Source organism: Giraffa tippelskirchi, chromosome 3, assembly GCF_054371585.1.
Source record: "Giraffa tippelskirchi isolate mGirTip1 chromosome 3, T2T-mGirTip1v1.2.pri, whole genome shotgun sequence".
Lineage (NCBI taxonomy): Eukaryota > Metazoa > Chordata > Mammalia > Artiodactyla > Giraffidae > Giraffa > Giraffa tippelskirchi.
The window spans coordinates 155,039,207-155,066,970 of NC_137277.1; the positions used below are offsets into that span (position 1 = coordinate 155,039,207).

Here is a 27,764-nt window from a genome sequence, read left to right on the forward strand (position 1 = left end):
GGACCTTGTTTCCAATCACCAGTCACATCCACAACTGGGTGTTGTTTTTGCTTTGGCTCTGTCTCTTCATTCTTTCTGGACTAGTATCCTTCATATATGAATATGAAAAACATATCATGAAAGATAAAGAAAGACTGAGGAATTGTTCTGAATCAAAATAGAGAAATGAGATGTGACACATAAAAGTGGACTGTGATTAGATCTTAGATCAGAAATAGTGCACTAGTGGGACTATCGGAAAACTTTGAATGAAGTCTCTAGATCAGCTAACATTATTTTGATAATTATGATATCATTTTGATAATTATGCTATGATTTTATAAGATGTTGTTATTAGGGTAATCTCGATGGAGGGGATACAGAAATTCTTCATATTATTTGTTTAACTTTTTGCATCTGAAGTTTTTCAAAGTGAAAGTTAAAAACATTAAACAAAACCAAAAGCAAAAATAAAGTCATGCTATAGCTACACACTATAGAGAAACTTTTTTCCTTATCAATTTGCAGATTAAAGCCCTTCAATTCTGGAAGGCAGTGGATTAGAGGCAATTTTGAAAAGATGTGAGTAACCCTGATGGCCTTATGCAGTATTGTAACCAAGCTATCAGAGTAGTAAGGTAGTAAGAGTCAAATATTAATTTTCCCTTTTTATGTCATTTAAAAATTCTTTCTCTTAGTATTTTTTTTCCTGATTTTTGATTATTTTAAATTCCTCTTGATAAGAATGAAGTCTTCTGATTATTCACAATTATGTTTAAATCTAGTGGCACTGAAGGTGCATTTCAGAATCCTGGAAAGGATTTCATTACATCACATTCATAGGTCACAGAAACAATTATTGACCTTTTAGATACTGAGGCTACACTGGTGGTAGATAGAACAGAGAGCCTTCTGATGAAACCAAATGATTTCCCAACACAGGGTGGTCTCCTCAACCACAGCTTGATGAAGAGAAGCTAAATCTCTTTTCAGTGATAAATCACACATTTGAATAGAAAGGTTGATTATGTACAGTGTGCACACAAGGTAAGAATTTTCATCCTTTTAAAGTCACAACTTTCAAACCTCTACATAGGCTGGTCTTCTCAAACGTTAGGGTTTTTTTGGTAGGGGTGTCTAATAGGGTTTGGACATATTCAAACTATAACTGAAGTCTGTCTAGCATAGACAGAAATGGTTTCTCACAGTACAGCTGGTATTTGGTATTGTCACAGCAATACAACAGCAGCTGGTAGGGAGCACATGCCATCTGGCACAATTAAGCTTCTGAGTCATTGTATGCAACTAGAGCAAGAGAGAAGCTGTACACAGAGACATTCAGATGGGTAAAGTATTATAAGAAACAAGACTTGGGTTCTGTTATCTAAAAGGAAAAAGAGTTTCCATACCTATGTGTCCATTCACTTTCCATGGGCGCATGAAGCACATTTTTTGGTTCTATCAGTTCTGTCTCCTCTACTTGAGTGTGGGTGGGCCCTGTGACCTGCTTTCTAACAAATAGAATATAGCAAAGGTGATGGGATGCCATTCCCTGGATTGGCTTATATTACATAAGACTCCTTCTTCAGTTCAGTCGCTCAGTCGTGTCCTACTCTTTGTGACCGCATGAACCGCAGCACGCCAGGCCTCCCTGTCCATCACCAACTCCCGGAGTCCACCCAAACCCATGTCCATTAAGTCGGTGATGCCATCCAGCCATCTCATCCTCTGTCGTCCCCTTCTCCTCCTGCCGTCAATCTTTCCCAGCATCAGGGTCTTTAGCAGACTGGATAAAGAGACTTCACTTGCTGGCTTGAATAAAGTAAGCTGCTGTATGCTCAGGTCCTGTGAAGAGAATGGAGAGTGGCTTCTGGAAAACAGACAGCAGAAAACCTAGGGGCCTCAGTCTTGTAGCTACAAAGTGATGAACTGTGCTAACCATCAGTGGAAGCCTGGAGGTGGATCTTTTCCAGCAGTACCCAGATGAGAATGCAGGCCTGATAACGCCTTAACTTCGGGCAGTGAGACACTGCAGCAGAGAACCAGCTAAGGGGACTCAGACTCTGGACCCAAGGAAACTTATGAAATAATAAATATGTGGTGCTTTAAGCCATTAAACTTGCAAGGATTTGTTGCACATTAATAGAAAACTAACCCTCCCTTCAAACAAATCCTTGTATTACAATGAAATAGGTGACCTTACTTCAGTAGACAGCCTCATGTTCTTCACTAGAGGCGTGGAGTGCTTCCTGGTGTTATTTTGTTTATGTTTCCACATTAGATACAAAGGGTAAGTGTTACATTATAAATTTAAACTTAAATCTACACCAACAATGTCATACCTTGAGCACTAAAGATCATGTGTTCATTCATTGACATTAGAAAATGCCTGTGACAAAAATTAGTCTTGTTCACCAAATATCAGATGTGTTTTTCCAGATTTTTCACCTCCTCCCAGGGGCCATGTGACTGTTCTGTGACATTTACATATTAGCAGGAATGATGTGCTCACTTCCAGACTGGGGTAATGGGAAGCTTTTGAATGATGTCAATTCCTTTACTCCTTGTGATGACAACTGCTGTGACCACATGTTCCAGATGGCACAGCTAAGATGATGAAAGCTTGCTTCAGCCCATGTCCTGGAGATAGCTTTGAAGAAGAGCCTTTGCTGACCAGTGTGGTGGATCTAGCATGATAGAGAAATAAAGATTTATTGTTGTCAGTCACTGGGATTTGGAAATTGTTTCCACAGCACAATCTAGCCTGTCTTTATTAGTTTAAATGCTATAATATTGAGTTTAATGCACAGGATAAAATATTGTTTTATGCAGAGAAAAGAACCAGAATAAAGAGACAGGATGGGGTATATGCCAAAAGGTCAATGTTGGGTATTTCTGATGGGTGACCCGAATGATGTGAGTACAAGCAATTGTTGATTTCTTTGTCATGTGACAGAATTTTCCAAAATATCTGTGGTGATGAGGCTCAGGGCTGGTTGTGACAAAATGTGCCAAGGTGGCATATTGATCATTTTGAACTAACATTTCTTAAGGAATGGCCAGTGAAATAAGGGCAATCTGGTCCTCCTTTGTCCCCCTGAAAGCAGAAAATAAATCTCCCATGTGGAGATTTCTACAGGAAAATAAATCTTCCCTGTGGCAGTAGGTAGAGAGACGTCTTAATTGCTAGAGATGGGGACTTCCAGTTCGAGAAGCTGTTGTAAACAAATTCCGCTTTTATCTTTCAGGTGAATATTTTCTCCTCTTGTCAGTTCTTCACAAATTTATTGTTTCTCTACCTAAAAGATACAAAGGCTGCCTGATTTGGTTACTTTTCTGAGTTTCATGCTGGGATTCCCTGGTGGCTCAGACAGTAAACAGTCTGCCTGAAATGTGGGAGACCTGAGTTCGATCCCTGTGTCAGGAAGATCCCCTGGAGAAGGAAATGCCACTGACTCCAGTATTCTTACCTGCAAAATCCCATGGATGGAGGAAACTGGCAGGTTATAGCCCATAGGGTCGCAAAGAGTCAGACACAACTGAGCGACTTCACCTGAGTTTCATATCTTTGGGGTCCCCATATGTACAAAATTAAATTGGATTTTCTCCCCTTAGTTTCATTTCAAGTTCTAGATCAGCCAGAAGAACTGGAAAGTGTCAAGGAAAATTTTTCTACTCCAACAGTGATGAACACACACACGTACATTATTATCTTTTTTTTTAATTAGTTTATTTTCTATTTTTTAACTTTACAATATGTATTTGTTTTGCCATACATTGACATGAATCCACCATGGGTGTACAAGTTTTCCCCTTCCAGAACCCCCCTTCCACTTCCCTCCCCATCCCATCCCTCCGGGTCATCCTGGTGCACCAGCCCCGAGCACCCCGTATCATGCATTGAACCTGGACTGGCGATTCGTTTCACATATGATAATTTACATGGTTCCATGCCATTCTCCCATATCGTCCCGCCATTGCCCTCTCCCATAGAGTCCATAATACTGTTCTATTTATCTGTGTCTCTTTTGATGTCTTGCGTACAGGGTTATCGTTACCGATTGACTAAATACCATATATATGTGTTAGTATACTGTATTGGTGTTTTTCTTTCTGGCTTACTTCACTCCGTATAATAGACTCCAGTTTCATCCACCTCATTAGAACTGATTCAAATGTATTCTTTTTAATGGCTGAGTAATATTTCATTGTGTATATGTACCACAGCTTCCTTATCCATTCATCTGCTGATGGGCATCTAGGCTGCTTCCATGTCCTGGCTATTATAAACAGTGCTGCGATGAACATTGGGGTGCATGTGTCTCTTTCAATTCTGGTTTCCTCAGTGTGTATGCCCAGCAGTGGGATTGCTGGGTTATATGGCAGTTCTATATCCAGTTTTTTGAGGAATCTCCACACTGTTCTCCATAGTGGCTGTACTAGTTTGCATTCCCACCAACAGTGTAAGAGGGTTCCCTTTTCTCCACACCCTCTCCAGCATTTATTGCTTGTAGTCTTTTGGATAGCAGCCATTCTGACGGGCATGAAATGGTACCTCATTGCGGTTTTGATTTGCATTTCTCTGATAATTATTATCTTAAAAATAAATGTTATTGACGAATTGGAATTGGAATTGCCAATGAGATACTTTAGTGTTTATCTACTTGAAGTTTTCTTTACATACTTAAGTCTCTCTAAGTACTAAGTGCTACCAACCTCCAAGATGACATGCCACCCCACACCAAAATAAAGTGAAACACTTTAACATTAATATTAATGTAAAATACTTGTCTATTTTTGAAACTTTCTAAATAAAATGAAGGAAAGAAAAATAATAAGCGAATAATACTACTAATAAGGAAGGATATAATACAGCAGAACATCAGTATGATAAAATTGTCTTACTTCTAGAAACAAAGCTGTAAGCTCTTCTTTCTTTTTCCTGTGCAAACTCAAACACCACAAGCAAATAAAATGTAAAAAAGATTGTAGCTACTAATTAGAGGTAAAGTTTCTGACAATTTAAAAAATTCTGAAATCTTCAGGTTTCAGAACAGATGGATAAAATCTAAAAAGTACCTTTCAAAGTATTTGAAAGAGCTAAATTTGGTTCATTGTAGATAAAGTTAATATTTCCTCTCCAAATTCTCTGCAATTGAAATTTCCTGATCACAGAGAAAGGAGCCAAAGGAGAGGGAGTAATGAGTGTTGACGCTGGGCAGCATCTCATCTACCAAGCTTTCAGTTTTAATTAGTAGATATTTTTTTGCCATTTCATGAAAACAATTCCTGTCCTTAGCTTATTACTGGAGAAATCCTAGATAATACAATACAAAACTTTATTTAAAAAGTAAATTGTCTAGTAGAACACAATTTCCACACCAAGACAATGGGGAAGATAAGTATGAATGCTTTCTGCTGCTGCTAAGTCACTTCAGTCGTGTCCGACTCTGTGCGACCCCACAGACGGCAGCCCACCAGGCTCCCCTGTCCCTGGGATTCTCCAGGCAAGAACACTGGAGTGGGTTGCCATTTCCTTCTCCAATGCAGGAAAGTGACAAGTGAAAGTGAAGTTGAGCAGTCGTGTCCAACCCTTAGCGAACCCATGGACTGCAGCCTACCAGGCTCCCCTGTCCACGGGATTTCCCAGGCAAGAGTACTGGAGTGGGTTGCCACTTCCTTCTCCGAATGCTTTCTGAGGCCTTCTCAAATGAATAAACCAAATGAGTTTTGTCTTGAACCTGTGCTTTGAGACCTCTCTTCCTTTTTGAAAACAATCTCTCTCTCTCTCTCTCTCTCACACACACACACACACACACACACACACACACACACAGTCAGTCACTCGCTTACTCACTTTTATATTACTGGATGAGAATATCCAGAACTTGAGAGAAGCAAAAAGATATCTTTGATTTTCACTTCTCTACCAGGAGTTAACAAGAAACTGGACTTACTTTTACAGCCAGTTCTGCTGGATTGAACCATGGATGACTAGTTGATCTGAATGGATGATTCAGATTGTTTGGGGATTTGGCTGGTGTTTTAGGATATTCTGTGTTTCAGTGCTAGTTAACAGTCCAGTCCTAGCAAGAGGTTTCTACTTTTGACAGAACTAAATTCTGACTTATGAAACAATCCATCACAACACCTTCTTTGATTCCATTGGGAAAAGTAATGTTCCAAGTTAGCAAGGAATCAGCTGCTGAGCTGGCATTACCTCATAACCCTCTCAGCCTAGTAGATTTGATTTAAGAAGAAAAAGTTATTTCCATGAGATTTCTTATGGAGTAAAGAAATCAAGCATTCATTATTTTTCCATTGCTATTGCCCTTCAGGCCACATTAATGCACAGGAAAAATCCTGACTATTCTGAAGCGGATGATGACTAACACAGCTCCTGGATTGTCTCCTGGGAGGGAGTCTAGTGTGTTTATTGTTTGTTTGCTATCTGGGCCAGTACTCACCCTACCATAGTCTTACCCAAATAAATGGCACACGTTACCCATCCTCCTTTTCTCTCCAACCTAAAATTCTGACTTCCTGATCTATCCTTTTTGTGTTACTGATGAAAGAACCAAATCACTTTCCTAATTGTTCAATGTTTACTAGAAAATATCCAATCTTGAACAGAGGGTCATAGTATAAATAAAAATGGAAGTGTTCAGCAGAACTCAAAATAATTTTTTACTTATATTCTATATCAACATTGTGGTTAACAAGACCTACTGGAAGCTGGAAAGACAACAATTGGTGGGAACTCTTACACAATGGACTGCTGTCTTCGGTTCAATATTTCAATAGTTAAAATGGAGGGAAGAATGCACTAAAATGCACTAAAATGGAGGGAAGCAGCACTGCTGCTGCTGCTGCTAAGTCGCTTCAGTCGTGTCCGACTCTGTGCGACCCCGTAGACGGCAGTCCACCAGGCTCCCCCATCCCTGGGATTCTCCAGGCAAGAACACTGGAGTGGGTTGCCATTTCCTTCTCCAGTGCATGAAGGAGAAAAGTGAAAGTGAAGTTGCTCAGTCGTTTCCGACTCTTAGCGATCCCATGGACTGTAGCCTACCAGGCTCCTCTGTCCATGGAATTTTCCAGGCAAGAGTACTGGAGTGGGGTGCCATTGCCTTCTCCAGCACTATAAGCTACTCTTTCTTAATTGGTTACTGATTATTAATAATTTTGTTGTTAAAAGAGGAACAATATAAAGACAATTCTGTTCCATTAACATTAAAATAAAGTGTATGAAACTTGATTCCAGCAGAGGTAGACAAACAGAATATCTAAAGAGATCACTAAATAGTCTTCCTTTCAGGGTCAGAGCAAATAATTTAAGTGTGTTTTGGTTCTTCTGTGAGAAATGAGCCTCTGTGGAATAATTGCTTTTCCTCAAAGACCCCATTCATTTTCTTTTTTATTTTATTTGCATTGAGTGTATTTACATTGTTTGGGCTTCCCAGGTGTCTCAGTGGTAAAGAATCTGCCTGCCAAGCAAGAGACAGGAGATGCAGGTTTGCTCTCTGGGTCAGGAAGAAGGAAATGGAGAAGGAAATGGCACCCCACTCCATTATTCTTGCTTAGAAAATCTCATGAACAGAGGAGCCTGGCTGGTTACAGTCCATGGGGTCGCAAAGAGTCACACACGACTGAGCACACTCACATTTACATTGCTTATTCACTAACAGAGCCATGGACTCAGAAGATTCTGTCAACATCAAAGTTCTATAACCTGATGAGAGAGAGATCTGCCAGTTACACACCTTAGAAATATAAAGGGATAGTTGGTATTTCCTTAGAAATATCTGTGGATAGTTGAGTCTACTGCGTTCACGGTGTATTGATCCCACAAAATGTAGAATCACTAATGTTAGGCTGCTGAGCATGAATTTGTTCCCAGATTGATGTATCCTGTCTAACAAATAGGCAGCAAGATAGTGCCTTGTAAATGAGATACTTTATACAGTGGGTGCCCTCCACTCAGGGACAGGTTCAAGGTTTATGAGATCTGAGGTCGATACATCCCTTTTATCAAAATCCTGTTGTACACAGGCCTTCTAACTCAGAGATTCTTCAAACCCAGACTCCCCTGGAACCTGAGCATGTTAATCTAGAGCCTCAGGGCATATGCCAAACATTGATATTTTTCTATGTGCTCCGGGTAATTCTAATGTCAGAAAAAGTTGAGAACACTTGCCCTGAATGATGCCCATGGAAGGAGAACAACTCGGAAAGAGCACTCTGAGCTTGGGGTCACATGGCCTGACTCCAGTGCTCAGCTGTGTCTGGGCAGAGGAGCCCTCCAGACAGTGAGGGCAACAGAAGCACCCAGCTTTCCAGGTTCCGCAGCAAAGACAGGCAGTAACAGAAAGAGTCGGCACCAGCCTAGCTTTAGAGATGTTGGAGGACAGCACCCTTGGCATGTCCATCTAGGTTCTGGACATAAATGAGTCCCAGGAGCAGTGACCATGGTGAGATGGCTCACAAAGCAAACCAGATAGCAGAATTCTCCATTGCAGGCATGGCTGGGGAGCTCCCCATCAGGGGAAGAAGAAAAGGCAAATGTCCTACCTGTGAATACATGCGAAACCTGCCCTGGAGAAACCAAAAAATGACTTAAGGAAGAGCTAGAGGGCTCGAAATAACGAGCAGGAAGAAGAAACATAACGTTTGCTTATTATGACTAATTATGGTTCTGTTTTCCCCCGGGCTGAAGGGCTTTATAAATATGTGGGTAATCTATCCAAATACAAGTTTTAAAATAATAAACAAACCTTGCCCAGTGCCTGATTAGGCAGATAATGAAAGTCTAATACCATATGGTTTTACTTGGGCAATACATTTGTGCTAACCCAGTTTTCCCTTGTGGGGAAAAAAAAAAGTTACGTAGATGTAGGAAGCAGCATATCATGTGGTTAAAAGTACATGGTCTGAAATTAAACTGCTGCTGCTCAGTCGCTTCAGTCGTGTCCGACTCTGTGCAACCCCATAGACGGCAGCCCACCAGGCTCCGCCGTCCCTGGGATTCTCCAGGCAAGAACACTGGAGTGGGTTGCCATTGCCTTCTCCAGTGCATGAAAGGGAAAAGTGAAAGTGAAGTCGCTCAGTTGTGTCCGACTCTTTGCCACCCCATGGACTGCAGCCTACCAGGCTCCTCCGTCCATGGGATTTTCCTATCTAGATCTAAACTCTGACTCTCCAAGTAATTAGCTGTGTAACCTCAGTACTCAGGTTTTTTCATTGTGGAGTTGTGGAAATTAACTGAGATAGTACATTTAAGGTATTAAATTAGTACCTGATATATAGCAAATTTTCAATGAATGATTAGATTTTTTCCCATCCTTTGATATAATTCAGTGAACAAAGACTGATTTAGAATCTTAATTGATATTTTAATTTGCTGAGTTTTGTCATATTTCTAAAGCATACATTATGAAATATAGATTCTAAACTTTGAGTTTTTTTATTGGTTATGATAATAAACTGTGCATCTTTAATTTATCAAGACATATTTTCAACTAATATTAAAGTGCTTTACAATGTCAGAACTTTGTTTATTTTTATTTTTTTTGGCTATGCTGCAGAGCATGTAGGATCATAGTTTCCAGATCATGGATGGAACTCATGCCTCCTGCAGTGGAAGCACCACCTCAACTACTGGACCACCAGGGAAGACCAGCAATGTCAGAACTTTATACCAGTATGACTTCACTTCCCTTTCTTCCTGTCTTTTGTGTTCTTGTTGTCTTATATTTTACTTTCACATGAAATAAACTTCACAATATATTATAATTACATATATTTTAACTTAAGAAATAGTCTTTTAAATGTATTTGTACATGGAACAACAGACTGGTTCCAAATAGGAAAAGAAGTACGTCAAAGCTGTATATTATCTCCCTACTTATTTAACTTATATGCAGAGCACATCATGAGAAATGCTGGGCTGGAAGAAGCACAGGCTGGAATCAAGATTTCTGGGAGAAATATCAATAACCTCAGATATGCAGATGACACCACCCTTATGGCAGAAAGTGAAGAGGAACTAAAAAGCCTCTTGATGAAAGTGAGAGAGGAGAGTGAAAAAGTTGGCTTAAAGCTCAACATTTAGAAAACTAAGATCATGGCATCCAGTCCCATCACTTCATGGGAAATAGATGGGGAAACAGTGGAAACAGTGTCAGACTTTATTTTTGGGGGGCTCCAAAATCACTGCAGATGGTGATTGCAGCCATGAAATTAAAAGACGCTTACTCCTTGGAAGGAAAGTTATGACCAACCTAGACAGCATGTTAAAAAGCAGAGACATTACTTTGCCAACAAAGGTCTGTCTAGTCAAGGCTACGGCTTTCCCAGTAGTCATGTATGGATGTGAGAGTTGGACTATGAAGAAAGCTGACTGCCGAAGAATTGATGCTTTTGAACTGTGGTGTTGGAGAAGACTCTTGAGAGTCCCTTGGACTGCAAGGAGATCCAACCAGTCCATCCTAAAGGAGATCAGTCCTGGGTGTTCATTGGAAGGACTGATGTTGAAGCTGAAACTCCAATACTTTGCCACCTCATGCGAAGAGTTGACTCATTTGAAAAGACCCTGATGCTGGGAAGGATTGGGGGCAGGAGGAGAAGGGGACGACAGAGGATGAGATGGCTGGATGGCATCACCGACTCGATGGACATGAGTTTGGGTAAACTCCGGGAGTTGGTGATGGACAGGGAGGCCTGGCGTGCTGGGATTCATGGGGTCACAAAGAGTTGGACACAACTGAGCGACTGAACTGAACTGAATTGATATATATTCTGAATGCATATATACTGAATATACATTAAAAATATAGATCTATAGATATTTTCTGCTTTGGTTTTACTGATTTTCTAGTATCCATCGGCTGACATCTTTCATAAATCTTGGACAATTCTTGGCTATTGTATCTTTAAACCTTTATTTTGTCCTTTCGTCGGTTTCTTTTCCTCTGTGTCTCCAATTGCCCATCTTTTATACTGCTTGATGTTGTCTCAAGGATCTTGACACTCCATGTTTTCCATTCATTTTTTTCTTTGAAATTAGTTTGTGCAATTACTATTGACTTCTTTTCAAGTTCATTGAATCTTTTTTCCAGTCTTCTGATATCCCTTTAAATGAGTTCAATTTTTGATCGGAAGATTGTACTTTTCAGTCTAGCAAATGATTTTTTATAGTTTTCTTTCTCTGCTGAGATTCTTCCTCTATTCTTTACTGTAACATACAATGTGTAGAACATTTCTATCTCCCTAAACTCTCTTTTCGCCCCTTTGTAGTTGATCCTGTCACTCAGTACTGGGCTGCAGGTAACTATTGCTCTGCCTTCTTTTGCCACAGTTTGTCTCTGCTTTAGTTTCACATAGATTTAGATTCATTCTGTAGTGTTTTATGTTTGATTTTTTTCATTTATCATACTGTTTTTGAGATTCATTCATAGTGTTGTCTGTGTTAGTATTTCATCTATATTGCTGTGAGACATCCCATTGTGTGGATACATCATAATTTTTTATTCATTCACCAGTGGTTGGACATTTGGATTCCTTCCAGTTTACTGCTATGAACACCTGTGTATACATTTTTGTGTGGATACATTGTATACATTTAGGTTTTCGTGTCTCGTAAGTAAGTATGTAAAAACAGGGATCCTGGGTCTGTTTTTCTAAAGTAGCATTCCAACCAGCAAAGTATATGATTACCAGTTGTTGCTCACTAACATTTAATCTAGTAGGTCTTCATTATTATAGTGGACGGGTAGATATATCAAATTGGTATCTTAACATGCATTTTCCTAATGATTATTAATATTTAACGTTTTTTCTTATGTTTATTAATCATTCATATATCTATTTCCAAGACATATCTATTCAATTTTTCTGACCATTTTTAATTGAATTGTTTTTCTTCCTAAAAATGAACTGAATTATAATATTTCTTTATATACTCTGGACACAAGCCATTTGTCAGATGTATATTTTGCAAATATTTTCTTTCAGTGGCTTGGACTTTCATTTTCTTCACTGTGCTATTCACAGAGTTAAATTTTAAAATTTTGATGAAATTTTAAAACTTTCACATTATTGAGGTGAAATTACCTAGAGTAAAATATGCTGTTTAGGCATAAATTCAACGAATTTTTACAAACATACATTTGTGTAGTTGTCACTACAGTGAAGATGTAGCATATTCCTCAGACTGTCATTATCCAAGTCTTTGATAAAAACCAGTCCTTATGACATTAGCGAAGTGTGATGCCTGTCTGCCAAATTCAAGTATGTTCAGTTCCATTTCAAACGGTATTAATATTTAGACAATATCTGGTCACGGAATATATGATTCCTGAAATGAACAAAAAACCTTACATAAATCTAGAATTAATTTCAAGAATAATGTTGTTGTTGTTCAGTCGCTCAGTTGTGTCTGACTCTTTGTGATCCCCATGGACTGCAGCACACCAGGCTTCCCTGTCCTTCAACATTTCCTGGAGCTTGCTCAAACTCATGTCCATTGAGTTGGTGATGCCAGCCAACCATCTTATCCTCTGTCATCCCTTTCTCCTCCTGCCTTCAATCTTTCCCAGCATCAGCGTCTTTTCTAACGAGTTGGCTGTTTGCATCTGGTGGCCAAAATATTGTAGCTTCAGCTTAAGCATCGTCCTTCCAGTGAATATTCAGGACTGATTTCCTTTAGGGTGAATTGGTTTGATCTCCTTGCAGTCCAAGGGACTCTCAAGAGTCTTTCCCAACATTATAGTTCAAAAGCATCAATTCTTTGGCACACAGCTTTCTTTATAGTCCAACTCTCATATCTATACATGACTATTTGAAAAATCATAGCTTTGACTAGATGGACCTTTGTCAGCAAAGTAATGTCTCTGCCTTTCAATATGCTGTCTAGGTTGGGCATAGCTTTTCTTCTATGGAGCAAGCATCTTTTAATTTCATGGCTTCAGTCACCATCTGCAGTGATTTTGGAGCCCAGGAAAATAAAGTCTGTCACTGTTTTCCATTGTTTCCCCATCAATTTGCCACAAAGTGATGGGACTGGATGCCATGATCTTCATTTTTTGAATGTTGAGTTTTAAGCCAGCTTTTTCACTCTCCTCTTTCACCTTCACGAGGAGGCTCTTTAGTTCCTCTTCACTTTCTGCCATAAGAGTGGTGTCATCTGCATATCTGAGGTTATTGATATTTCTCCCAGAAATCTTGATTCCAGCTTGTGCTTCTTCCAGCCCAGCATTTCTCATGATGTACTCTGCATAGAAGTTAAATGATCAAAGTGATAATATACAGCCTTGACATACTCCTTTCCCCATTTTGAACCAGTCAGTTCCATGTCCAGTTCTAACTGTTGCTTCTTGACCTGCATACAGGTTTTGCAGGAGGCAGGTAAGGTCGTCTGGTATTCCCATCTCTTTCAGAATTTTCCACAGTTTGTTGTGACCCAAACAGTCAAAGGCGTTACTGTAGTCAACGAAGCAGAAGTAGATGTTTTTCTGAAATTCTCTTGCTTTTTCTATGATCCAACAGATGCTGGCAATTTGATCTCTGGTTCCTCTGCCTTTTCTAAATCCAGCTTGAACATCTGGAAGTTCATGTACTGTTGAAGCCTAGCTTGGAGAATTTTGAAATGCTCATTCCAACTGAGTTATTTCAAATCTTAACAGATGATACTGTCAAAGTGCTGTAGTCAATATGCTGGCACATTTGGAAAACTCAGCAGTGGCCACAGGACTGGAATAGGTCAGTTTTCATTCCAATTCCAAAGAAGAGCAATGCCAAAGAATGTCCAAGCTACCACACAATTGCACTCTTTCCACATGCTAGCAAAGTAATGCTCAAAATTCAAGAAGAAAATCAGCACTATTTTCAAAATATGATTGATATTTCCATGGTAATTGGGAAAATGTTCTTCAACAAGGAATGTCAGTTAAAAGTTTATATAGTAATCCACTTAAAAGAGTGCATTTTCAAGACATGCTGTTGATTAAAACTTAGGTTGATGTTTTATTATGAAGTTAACATTGAACTTATTGTAATTGTAATTATAAACATTTCATTAACAAATGAAACAATAGGCATATTGCTCCATTCATCATTGTAGTTCAGACCTCGAAATATATGTTAGTCCTTTAACCATATCTGAATAAAATGCCTCTTTCCAGAACATGGATTCTTTATTCCATAGAAAGAGATATGGTGTTTTTATCCTTTCTGATACTATATTTGATAAATTCATCTTCAGTTGTCAACACCTATGTCAGTGTGATAAAGCATTTTGAGGGGAAATCATATATTTAATCACTTATCAAGTCAGAGATATTCCAAAGGACATTATCTTATTTTCAAAAGTCAATGTCACCAAAAGAAAAATATTTATGTGTTTTAAACTGCAGCTTTATTTTGTTTGTCTCTCAGCTAAAATGCAAGCAAGAATAAAGAAATGATTATTTCAATGATGCAAAAGGGAAATGTAAGGAACTAAGCTATAAAAATCATAAACATGGTTTGGAAAATAATGTCAAATTTTGACATCACACAAAGATACATATAATTCCTGAGGTAGTCTGATTTATAGTTTTGCTGAATATATATGGTTATTGATAATAATCATTGAGGAAATATTTTCACTTTCTATACCTGAGATGTTCTTTAATAAGTCTGTAGACTTTCAGTTATTGAAAGTTTTAGAGTTCATGTAGTTAAGCTATGTCACTTACCAGATAAAATGAAATTAAAGATTAAGCAACTTCCACATGATTACATAATTGTTTAGAAATAGCTGGTCACAGACTTCTGACTCCAATTTCATTAAACTTGATTGTTTTACTTCTTTTTCTCAAGTGTATTTAATTTTGTTCTTTCTAAGTATTCTCGTATTTATATTTGATGCTTTTGGATTTCCCTCATTTAAGAAACAAATTACACTTTTCCAAGGGTCAAACCCTCTATTTCCCTAGGGATGTAATGTCCAGTGTTTGTTAAAATATAAACTTTGCTGTGAAACTAGCCTGAGTTAGCATCAAAGCCCCATCAGTGACTATCATTGTGATTTAGGGAAATTATTTAACCTTCATAAACTTTAGCTTATCCAAAGATAATCTGTCAAACTATTGGTTTTATTTTTATGGTAAACTATAAAATTGTGAGAGCTATAATTTTATCACTAAATCAGTATGCATAATGTAAACTCTTGATATTAATATTTATGAAGATGATTTTTAGATATTTTGCTGGAAAAGCCAAAAAAATCAAATAATTTGCTTTTAGATAATGTGTTCAATACTGTTTTTTGGAAACATGTATGGTTGTTATGATAAAATTTAAAGCCAAAGCAATAAATCTGCACCTTCCTTGAGGAGTTAGTATTTATTGAGGAAGATGGCTAAATGAAGATCGAAGGTAGCAGTATGGTGTTGAGATTCAGGAGTAGAAAATATGATTATTTGAGAAGTACTGATTTACAAAAGGTTCATGGAGGAGGGAAGTGAAAGAGCAAAAGTACAATTTGCCAACATAAAGGAAGAAGGACATTCTACATAGGAAGAATAGCAAGTGAACTAGCTCAGAGCTTTGATTAGGAAAACCAGATGTAGTTTCTGACTGTAGGGTATCTCACACAAAATCAGTTCTAAAATTCATTTTTTCCTTATTTCCAAAAATTATTTAAAACAGTAGATGCTGAAAAAATGAAGATATAATAAAGCAACATAAAAATAAGAATAAAGTGACATAAAAGAGAGTTAAGAGGAGGGTTCCTTGACTGTATTTACTACTAAGAGAAACATTTTTGAACAAATGTTACTGTGATGAGAAGTTTTATTGTGGCCCCTGGAGAAACTTTAGAACTTTCTCCAGCCGGAGTTTTACATCCTTATTTTTCACTTCTTTCTCCCTTATTCTACTGCTAAGTAAATGTGAAGTCAGTAATAATTTGTCATTCATATATTAACATGGTGCTGGAACTCAGAATACTGAGCAAATAGAAAACATGGTTATCATCTTCATGGTGATCAATGTCAAATTGCAGTTCAAGACTATTATATTATGTGGTAATTTATCTCAAAATACTTCATTTGAATTCTGTGATAAGTGGGTAAGTTGTTGTTGTTTAGTTGCTAAGTTGTGCCTGACTCTTTGCTACCCTATGGACAATGGCCCACCAGGCAGATCTGTCCATGGGATTTCCCAGGCAAGAATACCAGAGTGGGTTGCCGTTTCCTTCTCTAGGGGATCCTCCTGACCCAGGCATCTAACCCACATCTCCTGCATTGGCAGGTTGAGTCTTTACTTCTGAGCCACCAAGGAAGCCCAAGTGAGTAAGTAGTTTAACTTTAATGTGTAACCTTTTATCAGTTGTAGTATATACTACCATAGCATTTGGAAGACCTTGATTAGAAATTCATACTCTGATTGTCTTTGCATATGTTCTTTAAATAGTATAGTAACCTACTCCAAAAGATTCACTAATTAGCATCATAATGTTAGAAATACTTTTCCATTGGTGAAATGAGTGAAGTTCAAGACACATTGGGCTTCCCTGGTGGCTCAGACGGTAAAGCATCTGCCTGTGATGTGGGAGACCCGGGTTTGATCCCTGGGTCCAGAAGACCCTGGAGAAGGAAATGGCAACCCACTCCAGTACTCTTGCCTGGAAAATCCCATGGATGGAGGAGGCTGGTAGGCTACAGTCCATGGGGTTGCAAAGAGTCGGACATGACTGAGCAACTTTACTTTCTTTCTTTCACTTTCAAGATATGTGATCGCCTAAAACAGTGATAGAGGTGCTGTAACTTTTCATGATCCATGTATGAATCCATTAAGCCTAGATGCTTACCACTTATGGTGTGTAGTGTTGCAGATATTAGAGATTTATTCAGTAGTGTGTATACTGTATTTTGTTTGTTGTCCCCAAAGTATTTCTTGGGCCCCAAAGTGCACTCAATACCCAACTATAATCTTAATACCAATGAGTGGAAGCCAGAGAGAAACTGGCTTTCACCCAGCTGCTTTATCTATTTCCAAGAAGTCATCCTTTGAGGAAAGAGCAAACAAGACATTTTTAAATTAAAATCTGGGGTGAAAAGTTGTTCTTTTCACTCTTGGTTGAATGAGCTGTGACCTTTATAGTGTGTTATCTAAAGATATGGGGTCATAATTCACATATTGTATTCTTAATAGCACATTCCCTTGACTATATTTCCTAGCTTTTTAATGAAGACTGAAAATGCCTTTTCATCTTCCCCTTGTTTTATTTACAAAGACACAATATTCTAGTTGTTGGAAACCTGAAATCTTATAATATCTATCTTTCCCAGTGTAAGCCTTATGTAATGCAATTAGAAGCTTAAAAAAAATAATATATCAACTGAGATACAAGTATGGCAATAAGCTGAAAGAGAGAGGATCTGTGATGTTACTTCTTGATTAGTCCACGATCATGGGACAAATTTAAAATACCTTTTGATATCTCTGGTACTTTTCATGCATAAATCATCAATAAATAAATAATAGCTGAATTTTAATTATGTGCCCATTTCTCTTCTATATAATTTAATAATGGGAAACAAAGAATAAGAAATAGTCTTGCATCCTCTTTAGGCATTTCTGACCTATAGGAATTTACTCCTTTTTATTACTGGTTCTCTTTTTAGAGCACTTGTTTATATACTCCAACAGTTCCCAAGTCTTCCAGGATTCTGATGTCTCCCTATCTCTCCATGTCCAAATGACATAACTCACACTTCATGCCGTATACAAATGCAAAGCACAAGGCCTTTGTCTATTTTTTCCCCCCAAGATTCTAAAGATGGCACCTACCTTTTTGGGTTGGTTTTCCATCACTTCTTGTCTTGAATTTCTCTTCCTAACTCAGTTATTAATTCCTGTCATGATAGCTGTCCTACATTGCCCTACATTGCTGTCCCACTTTACTTTTGAGAGAGCCAATTCCTAGGTTGATAAGAAGTCTGGGGTCCCCAAGGAGGAGAAAGGGGTCTGAGGCTCTCGAGGAGGAGATAGGTATCTGGAGTTCTCAAGGAGGAGAAAAGGACAAATGTTATTTTCTTTAAACACAGAGCTGATGATTACACAACAAAACAACTCAGCTTAAACTCTGTACTAAGGATTATATAACAACAATGTATCCTACTTGAGGACAGGTTCTCCTTGAAAAACCTTCTGACTAATCCTGTTTTCTTAAAATGCATATTGTGGGACATGACTGAAGCGACTTAGCAGCAGCAGCAGCATATTGTGAGAGAGGGTCCGGTAAGACCTTTACAACCTTGAGGCTTTCTTTTGATTTATTGTTAATAACCAGTTGAAAAGTATATAGCTGTCTTGCTAAGACTAGCAATGGGAGCACTGTCCTTCCCCTTTCTGATGTCTATGTCAGAAGCTTTCTCTGTCCCTTTTTCACTTTAATAAAACTCTGCTACACAAAAGCTCTTGAGTGATTAAGCCTGATCCCTGGTCCCAAAGCTAAATATTCTTCTTCGGAGATCACAAATCCGACATCGTTCACAGTAAGCTATCACCTTGTTCTTCAAGTGGCCTCTTTACCTTTATGACTTAGAATACCACTGGCACAGAATTATTGTGTTAGAATCTTTGGCTGAAAGTTTGTAGATAATTCAAAGACTTAAGCAAAAATTTTTAAAAAAAGTGAAAACAGTATTAAATATCCTGAATTTTGCTATTCAGTTCCTCTCCAGAAAATCAGTTTTCTTTTTTAAGGCCTGGCTGCTACCCTATTACTGGAACTTCTTTTTTCATCCCAGTCTCTTTTCTCACACTCAACTTTACTCACACATTTTATTCTTAAAATCCCAAAGCAACAAAAACTTCCGTCCTGAGCTCCCATAATTCAAATTACAAGTCTATTTTATTTTCACCAAATAAATAATTTAACTCATTTTTCCCCCAATTCATTCTCTTATGAATGACTTTGTTCCAGGATTTCACTCTCAAGCAGAATGTCCTTAAGAAGGTCTTTCCAAACTAAAAGCATTATTTATTGAAATAAGAAAATCTAGTAGTTTATATATTTTTAATGATGCCATTTAAAAAATCTCCTACCATAGTCACATAATTATAAATTGAAAACTGTTTATATATATATCATTTACTAAGTTCTCACAAGAGCACCATAGACAAGATAATTATAACACTTCTGCTGGAAAGTGTATAGAGGCTGTCCACATTTATCCCTAGTCTCTTCTAGTGTCTATGGTGTAAAGAGTGAAGTCCAATAACTATGTTTTCTTAACAGAAAGATTGTGCCAGTTGGAAAGTAGATGATTTGGAAAGTAGAAGGGAGGTAGCAGTCATTTTTCTTCCAACAGTGGTGGGTTTTGGCAGATGTGGATTTTATGTAGCAATGAAACTCCCCTTTCCCCTGGTTTTGAGCACTGTGGAGAAGTGGTTTCCTAAAGTTCTCTGATATCTGGATATTTGTACCAGTTTCCTAGTCTTTGAATTGCATCTTCTCTGAGCAGTTCTTAAAAGTTTAGCAACTTCCTAGTTCTCAACAAAAATTTATATGCATGTAATTTCTACATTCAGACCTATACCAGTTAACTATTTCTTCACAAATGATGCTTAATATAGTCATCTCAAAATCCAGGACTTAAAACAACAATCACCTATTCTCATGCATCTGCCATTTTTTCAGGGTTGGCCGACCTAATCTGTGTGTGACTAAGTGGCATGGTTCTGCTTCAAGCTGTCTGTCCAGCTGGACTAGGCTTGGACAGCTCCATACCACATAAGTTAAATCCTGGCTCTAGGTGGAATAGCCAGCAGCTGCCCAACTAGACAGCAGGTCTTCTTATGGCAGTAACAGAAGTAAAGGGGGCAAACAGAAACATGAAAGGGCTCTTAAATCCTTGGCTCAGAACTGGTACCTTGTTACTTTTGCCTGTAAACCACTGGCCAATGGAACTTACATGGCCAAGCTCAAAGCCCAAAGTGGTAGAGCACACTTGTAGAGAGCTGGACCATAAAGGAGGCTGAGAGCCAAAGAATTGATGCTTTCAAATTGTGGTGCTGGAGAAGACTCTTGAGAGTCCCTTGGACTGCAAGGAGATCAAACCAGTCCTAAAGGAAATCAACCCTGAATATTCATTGGAAGGACTGATGCTGAAGCTGAATCTCCAACACTTTGGCCACCTGATGTGAACAGCTGACTCATTGGAAAAGATCCTGATGCTGGCAAGATTGATGGCAGAAGAAGAGGGTAATAGGGGATGAAGGGGATGAAATGGTTGGATGGCATCACTGATTCAATGAACATGAGTTTGAGCAAACTCTGGGAGATGGTGAGGAATAGGGAAGCCTGGTGTACTATAGCCCATGGGGTCACAACAAGCCAAATACAACATGAAGACTGAAAAACAACTTGTGGAGAAATTATACCAATGGTGTTAATCAAAAGTGTTAAAATATTAAAAAAAAAAAAACTTATGAGTCTCTGTAGAATACATTCATGCAGGGCTTTTATAAGGTGAAGGATACGGTGAAGCAGGAGAAAGAATACACAGGGGAGACAGCCAAATTGGCAAGGATAAGCTTGGTTTTTGGCTTATAAACCACCAAGAGTTGTGTGAGATACCTTTATTTCAAAGAAACCAGTCTCATCTGAGCAAGAAAGGTCTTTTACATGTTATTGGTCATATATTAATAGCCAAAACCAGGCTGTATGATCAAGCTCAATACGAGAAACTCAGTTAACATAACCAAAATCAGGTGTAAACCACCAATAGGTGTATTATCTATAAAAAATACTGACAAGTTCATTCAGGCTTCCCTCTGGTATATTTTGAACTCTGGCTCAGGACAGCACTAATCACTTGTTTGTATATTCTATTCAGGTTTCATTAAGAGTCAGTACCATGACTCCTGGAATCCCTGAAGAAAAGCACAGGTTTGCAATACACACACTCTGCTAATGATGAGATCATGACAAAGGTGTGAAGAATTGAAGCTTGTCATTCCATCTTCTACAAGCCTAGTTATACTTGGAAACGTAGAGGTGAGCTCTGAGGAACACAGACCCAATATTTAAATGAAGACTTTGAAGAGACAGCTAACCTAGTTAGTAAGCTATACAGTTGGAATTTGGCATAGGGTCTTCTGACTGTAAAAAGAGTGCCCCTTTCACTCTACCAAATATTTGAATCAGTGTGTGACTAAGATGTGTTTATGATCAAGAGTCAATGCAAATTGTTAAGTAAAACTATGAAATGGGTGATTTGGCATTGGTGTCAACATCTCATGGAGTTTCCTTCCAGTAGCTTTGTAACCACATGTCCATCTCTCTCTCTCTCTCTCTGTCTCTCACACACACACACACACACATGAGTCTTGGAGCCCTTTGGTATGTTGTGGATACTAGCATATCTAGTAAGCTATCCTATAAAATCTGTGCTTTTCAAACTTTGCTGTAAGTATGAATCACTCGGTTATCAGATTAAAATGCAGGTTTTGATTCAAGGGGTCTGGGGTGGGCCTGAGATTCTGTATTTCTAATATACTTCCAAGTACTGAGATGTTTCTACGCTGATGGACTAATCTTTAAGCATCAATATACTAGAATAACATTTCCCTACACCCCTTATCTCTTTCCCCTACTTTAAAACTTTGTGTCTCACTTTCCTTCCTGATTCTTTTTGAGTAGTGACAATAGAAAATGTTTCAAAGGTCTTTCTTATGATAAATGAAAAAAAAACATTTTATTGTAGATATTGCTTTATTTCTAGCCCTTAAATCTCCTCCAAACAGGCCAAGGAAGACTATATTTAGGGCTAGAGAGGACTCTAAGTGTCCTTCAGTTGTCACATCTCTGTTAACTCAAGTTGTGGATAAGACTTACTTGGACTAGACTGTCTGACTCTCTGCTCTTTATCTATAGACAACTAAAAAAATCTCTTCCTCTGAACATCTAGTCTAGTAACAGGAGTAATTTCTTCTTTTGAGCCTGAGTTCTTGCCCCATTCTGACAAATTGGAATCTTTCTGTACATGTTCCCAGGTAGGAGTCTTGATTTTGAGGCTTAGTCCAAGAGTTAGGTAGAGCCAAATAATCAGTCTTATGTGCAAGGTGGCATGGGCACCTGACTGTTTCCTGGGCTCTGACTCCTGGTAATCATCGTCTGTCTGCCAGTGTAGCCCCTCTTCTCTCTTGCCAGAATTTACAAACATCAGTGGCTTGATTAGCCTATCATTGTGCATTCAGACTATGTTCTGCTGTAAGCACCCAGTTCAGAATTCCTCATTGGCTCCCTATGGGCTTCCCAGGTGCCTCAGTGGTAAAGAACCCGCCTGCCAATACAGGAGACACAGGAAAGGCAGGTTTGATTTCTGGGTTGGGAAGCTGCCCTCGAGGAGGAGATGGCAACCCGCTCCAGTATTCTTGCCTGGAAAAGCCCATAGACAGAGGAGCTATGGTCCATGGGGTTGCAAAGAGTTGGACACAACTGAGTACAGCACCACATTCCAAGAGCAAAGTCTAAGCTCCTTGCCAATGTTTACTAAAACCTCCATGGCTTGCCTTCTACATATCTAACCATCTTCCCCCCTCACGGTGACCTCCTCATTCGACTGTCCTGATATAGTATACCCCCTACTGTGATTGCCTCAGCTGTATCTTGCTTGCCCACGTTTATTTGTGCTGTGTCCTCTTCCTGGAATGCCTGTTTCCCTTTCCTTTACCTGTCCAGCCTCTTCTCACAATTTATCATCATTTCCCAGACTGTTTAGATGTTCCCAAAGTATCCTTTTCTTAGTTCTTGCATAGAAACTATCATACCTTGTAATAATGTTCTTCTTGTCAATATGTGTGCTTGGAGACTGAACTATTTAATGGCAATGAAATGCTCTTTTATATCCTAATTTCCAGTACCTAGCAATTGTTATTTATTTTTTCAACGAATATTTATTGAGCAAATACAATGTGCCTGTAGCTGGGCTAGGTCCACAAAATACACAATGAACAAGATGCTCAAGGAACATCGTCCAATAGATGAGATAGGCCATAAACAGATAATTAGGGTATCAGTTAGGAAGTAAAGGAGAGCTGCTATTGAATTATAGAAGCAAAGGTGTGAATTGCCTCCTAGGTTCTGAAGGGTGTCAGGAGGAGTCTGGCAGGCATATAGGAGAAGCTTAAGAAAATAATATACTTGTGGGTTGAATGAAGCACTGAATGAATTATTAGATGAATGAATGGATGAAGATACACTTTTACCTTTTGTAATGAATTTTTTTCTAAAGCTTCAGAAAATAAGAAATTCAATTCATGGGATTCTGAAAGTAATTTTCTTTAGTGGCTTTCCAATAGAGGTAATTTTAGCTCATAATGAAAAGATTGAAGAGCTTGCCTCTTACCAGCTAATTTGAATTACCATGACCTTAACAAAGGTATCAGGCTTCCCTGGTAGCTCAGCTGGTAAAGAATCCACCTGCAATGCAGGAGACCATGGTTCGATCCCTGGGTCACGTGGATCCCCTGAAGAAGGGATAGGCTACCCACTCCAATATTGTTGGGCTTTCCTGGTGGCTCAGTCAATAAAGAATCTGCCTGCAATGAGGGAGACCTGGGTTCGATCCCTGGGTTGGGAAGATGCCTTGGAGAAGGGCATAGTAACCCATGCCAGTGTTCTTGCCTGGAGAATCCCCATGGACAGAGGAGCCTGGAGGGCTGCAGTCCATGGGGTTACAAAGAGTCAGACATAACTGAGCAACTAAGCACAACACAGCAATAAGAATATCTGGGTATTTCTTTGAAACAATGAAGTCTCCTATGAAACAAGTAGGTATCAGAACCAAAGAAAAGAATTTTAAGACTACAAAATACATTATTGAATACTTGTGTGGGAGATGTTAGAGAATGTTAGCAATATGGTTCAAGACTTTCTTAGAGATAAACATTCCACATACATATTAACATTTTTGTCAAATATTAAAATGCAATACTTGGTAAGGCACAAATTCTCCAGATCTGTATAGTTTGAACTTTCTTCTAATTAGCTGGCTTTCCTCTCTAAATTTCAAGTTCTCCATTAATTATTTGTGTTACATTACAGAAGAATGTATTTTTTTTTTTTCTGGTTCTAAAATTCAGTGAGTCTGATAGAGTGGATGTATTAATTTTCTACTGCTACATGAAAAATTGATGCAATGCGGGAGAGCTGGGTTGGGAAGATCCCCTGGAGGAAGGCATGGCAACCCACTCCCACTCCAGTATTCTTGCCTCAAGAATCCCCATGGACAAAGGAGCCTGGCAACAGTCCATGGGGTCGCAAAGAGTCGGACATGACTGAGCAACTAAGCACAACACAGCAGTGGCTTAAAACAGTATATTTTTGTTAACATTGTACATAATGTTAAAGTATCTTAAGTTCTGTAGGTCAGCAACTGGGTGGGCTTGGCTGGTTCTCTGCTTATGGTTATGTAAAACTGAAATCAAGATGTTGGCCGAGCTACATTCTTATCTACAGAATAGGAAGGGGAGTTAACTTCTGAGCTCATTCGAGTTGTTGGCAGAATGTAGTTTCTTGCACCTTTAACTGAGATTCCAGCTTGTTTGTTTGTTTTTTCAAATGAATTATTGGCCAGGGTTTGCTTTTAGCTCTTAGAGACAAATCTTAAGTCCCTTTGAGGTAGCCCCCTCCATCTTAAAACCAGAGTTGTGCCACCTCCTTCTTGTCCTTCAAATATTTCTGACTTCTTATGCCACCAGCCAGAGAAAATGCTCTGCTTTTAAAGGGCTCATGTGATTCAGTTAGGCCCACTGAGATAATCTCCCCTATTTTAAGATCAACTGTGCCACATAATACAGTTCCATGATCTGCCTACACTCAAGGAGTCAAAGTCATTCAAGGAGAAGTGTCATTTGGGGGTCACTTTAGAATTCTGCCTATCACAGAAGGGAGGAAAGAAAGTCATTGGTAAAACTTGTTTCCATCTTGAGGAATGTCACAACTAATCTTTGTCTTCTGAATTTCTTTCTCGTCTTAGAAAGGGAAAAACCCAATCTTTCCCTCCTATGGCTGGGAAAGACCTCAGTTTAGTCAATCTCCTGTGTATTCCTTTCTTGTGAGTCTTCTTTAGTTTTATACAGAAAAATTCACTTCTGACACTTCTGGTCACCAAATGTATGGAGGCTTTCCCCCACATCAACAAGAAATTCCAGGATACCCTGCTGACATCTGAGAAGTCAACTCAATTCTGACACTGTCTATTGGAGATAGTATCAGGTTATACAGATTAGGAGCTCAGTCTCTCAAGACTGTCTATCCCCCACATCTCACACAATTCAGATTTCTGGTGCAAACCCTAGTTGTCACCTGGGCTTCTGATCAATCAACCATAGATGGAAGGTTCTGATGACTCCTCTTCAGGTTTGATTCATTTACTAGAAAGGCTCATAGATGCTAAGCTTCTATGCCCTCTCCAGGCTTGCACTCTCACATCATCTCCATATGTTCGCCAGTCTCAAAATTCTCCAAACCATGTCTTTTTGGTTTTTTATAGAGGGGTCATTACATGGTCATGATTGATTAAATCATTGGCCTTTGGCAACTGATCCAACCTCCAGTCTCTCTCTCCTCTCTGAGGTCTGGATGGGACTGAAAGTTCCAACACTCTAATCACAGGGTTGGCTTCCTGGAAACCAGCCCCTATACTTAGATTCAAATTTTATCTAATTAATATAACAAAAGACAGTTTTTATTGCTCACATCATTTAAGAAATTCCAAGGGTTTTCAGACTTCCCAGGTAGCACTAGTGGTAAAGAACCTGTCTGCCAATGCAGGAGACATAAGAGACCCAGGTTTGATCTGTCTGGGTTGGGAAAATCCCTGGGAGGAGAGAATGGTTACCCACTTCAGTGTTCTTGCCTGGAGAATCCCATGTACAGAGGAGCTTGGTGGGCTATAGTCCATAGGGTCGCAAAGAGTTGGACATGACAGAAGCAAGTTAGCATGCACATAGGGCTCTATGCCAGAAAGTGGGGGAGCCAAAACTAATTTACATTTCCTATTATCTCACAAGTCTGAAAAGGCCATCTAGTGAATTCCCTAACTGAGAAATGTTAATTTCATAGAGAGGTAGAGGTAAATACCTCTGTAAAGGTAATTCCAGATATAGGGCTTGATTTTTGGCAATAACATCCAAAAGGAGCATATAGTCAGACATCAAATTCTAGGATAGAAATCAGAAAATCTGCATTCTGTTCTCACATCAATTATAAATCAAATAAGACCCGATGGAAGCCACATTCTGTCTGCTAATTATTTAGAAAGTAGACCTTGGCATTACGAAGAGGTTAAAGGATTAAATGTAAGAATTAAACTGACCTGAAAGAAAATAGATCACCAGCTATTTCTCTGGCAAAAATAAGTTTACTCAGGATCAGCAAAGAATTGCAGTTCACGGTCTGCAATAGTAGTGAGCCATGAGCATGTCCCCGCCCAGCAAAGGAAAGGAGAAAAGGAATTTAGGATGGTCAAAGTAAACAAAGAGTCTAGGGCTGACTCTTTTCATTGGCTGAGTCCCTGCCAGGAAAGGAGTCTTCTTCCTGTTGGGCTCTGCTGTCAACTCGGTGTGTGAGAGCTGCCCCTTCTAGTCTTCTAACTCTATTTAATTGAAGCTTCTGTTTATTAATTTTTTACAAAAGAAAGTGATTATCTAGAATAAATTTGTGTTGTATTATAAAGTATGTAAACTTCAAATTCGTTTCCACCTTGTGTGCGTTCTAAGTCGCTTCAGTGGTGTCTGAATCTTTGCGACCTAATGGACTGTAGCCCGCCAGGCTCCTCTGTCCATGGGATTCTCCAGGCAAGAATACTGGAGTGGGTTGCCATGCCCTCCTCCAGGAGGACTTCCCGACCCAGGGATTGAACCCTTGTCTCATGTCTCCTACTTTCACAGACATGAGTTGTTTACCACTAGAAAGAATCTGCCTGCAATGCAGGAGACATAGGTTCAATTACTGGGTCAGGAAGATCCCTTGGTGAAGGAAATGGCAACCCACTCCAGTATTCTTGCCTGAAAAACCCCATGGACAGAGAAGCCTGGTGGCCTACAGTCCAGAGTCACAAAGAGTAAGTCATGACTGAGCGACTAAGCACATAGCACCATCTGGGAAGCTTTTTGACTTTAGAAATGCAGTAAAAATACTCAGAAGTATTCTTTGGTTTTGATTAAAATTCTGTCTTGGGACTTTGAGTCATTGCACAGAATTTTCTTTATTTGACTAAGGAGAGAGTACCCATCTAGTTTCCAGATTCCACATACTCCTGGCTAGTCATACAAAGTTCCGTGTTCTTTAGTCTGTAAACACAAAAGTCCTTCTGAAAAATAGCAACCGTATTGGAAACACCATTTAACCACCTAATAGGACTACTTTGAAAAGCCAGTACACATATTTTTAATATACTTATTTAAACATTGATACATAGACGCTATAAGTTAAAAAATTCAGTGACATGAGCTTTTGTCATTTTCCTAATGTAGTTCATGAACTCTTGCTGCCTGATCACATAATAAGTGAAAAAACATGTTGAAAATTTCTTACCTTCTGAAGTTTGACTCATGACTTTCAAAAATACAGCGAAGAGCTTTTTACCTGTCTCTGACCTGTCTCTGACCACTCCTCTGCCAGTGTGGGTTGTGCAAGGAAGCATCGACTTAACAAATATTCACATATTTTATTTGCTGGGAAGTTTTAGGACTTCAAGCCCAGGAGACAGCATCTCAAGTAACCCTGA

At 38.9% G+C, this 27,764-nt stretch overlaps 1 long non-coding RNA gene across 1 annotated transcript; it reads left to right on the top strand.

The window, feature by feature from the left end:
* Positions 1-863: 863 nt before the first annotated feature.
* LOC145541517 (uncharacterized) lies at positions 864-23,844 on the top strand. The gene is made up of 3 exons (XR_014079080.1): positions 864-1,026; positions 9,561-9,676; positions 20,865-23,844. It is a non-coding gene; the product is annotated as an uncharacterized LOC145541517 (long non-coding RNA).
* The last annotated feature ends 3,920 nt before the right edge of the window (positions 23,845-27,764 follow it).